The sequence below is a fragment of the Fonticula alba genome (assembly GCF_000388065.1).
Source record: "Fonticula alba strain ATCC 38817 unplaced genomic scaffold supercont2.14, whole genome shotgun sequence".
NCBI lineage: Eukaryota > Rotosphaerida > Fonticulaceae > Fonticula > Fonticula alba.
The window spans coordinates 328,125-329,197 of record NW_009242984.1 but is presented as its reverse complement, the minus strand read 5'-3'; the positions used below and the strand labels follow the sequence as shown (position 1 = coordinate 329,197).

Below are 1,073 nucleotides of genomic sequence, written 5' to 3'. Positions count from 1 at the left end.
GGGGCGTACACCTGCCCATCGGCTGCCTGCCGGCTGCCGGCTGCCTCGGTGCCCTCGGGCTTCGGCCGCCGGGGCCGGCCGCGCGCCTGCCCCGTCCTCTTGCCGCCCCCTGGCGGGGCCCTTCGGGGCGAAACCGCGCCTCGTCACCCGGATGATCGGGCACACGCGGGCCATGTGCCCGCGGCGACGCTCGGTGAAGTCAGGCAGGTCCTCCCCTCGCCGAAGGCCGGCCGCGCTGATATCACCGGCCGCTGGCCGGGGGGACGAGGCCTTACATCAGTACCGCCGGCCGGGCAGGCCCACCCGGCCGCCGGTTGCCCGGAGACGGAGCCCGCGCGCCGCATACATGTGCCCATGCGGCCGGTGTGTTGGCCGCCGAGGGGTCGGCTGCCCGCCGCCAGTCGCTCCGCCTGCCGGCAGCGCCGCGCGAGCCAGACAACCAGACAGGCACACAGGCCGGGGTGGGAGGGGGGGGAGACTGGCGGGCTGCCGGCCTCTGTCCCGGCCGGGCCGGTAGCTGCGGCCCCGGCCACGTAGCACCTCCACGCCAGGTCCCAGGCCCGGCGATCCGAGCATATCCGCCCTGCACACACGCATGTCGGCACGCGGTGGGCGCCAGCGGGGGCTGCCTGCCCCGCCCCTGCCTCCCCGCTGCCCCCCGCCGGTCGCCCACGCTCACGGGCGGGGGAATATAAAAGACGGCGCGGCCGCCGCCAAAACACCCAGCAGCCAAGCAGACATGCCCAGAGCCGTAGTTTCTCGCGCCCGCCCCTGCCCCCCCCCCCCCCCCCCTCTGCACCCCTCTCCTGCCGCCTGGTGTGATTGCCATCCCGCTCGAGATCCCCGCCCCTCCCCCGCCCGCTCCCCTTCCGTGGACGCTCGACACACACATACACACACACACACGCACATACACTCATCCGCGCCCCCCAGCCGCCGCCCAGCACCCTCTGCTCTCGCGCCCCGCACGCCCGAGGCCAATCCCAAGTGACACCCCACCACCTCCCTCCCCTCGCCCCAGGTACGAAAGTGGACAGATCGCTCGCCCAGGGAGGACCCCCCCCCCCCCCCCC

At 75.0% G+C, this 1,073-nt stretch overlaps 1 protein-coding gene across 1 annotated transcript in view; it reads left to right on the top strand.

Annotated features, from left to right (window-relative positions):
* Window positions 1-893: 893 nt before the first annotated feature.
* The window catches only part of H696_05825 (hypothetical protein), a gene marked incomplete at its 3' end in the record, with an annotated part of 2,337 nt that continues 2,157 nt past the window's right edge, over window positions 894-1,073 (top strand). The window contains exon 1 of the mRNA XM_009499626.1: window positions 894-1,021. The remainder of the gene's footprint in view (window positions 1,022-1,073) is intronic.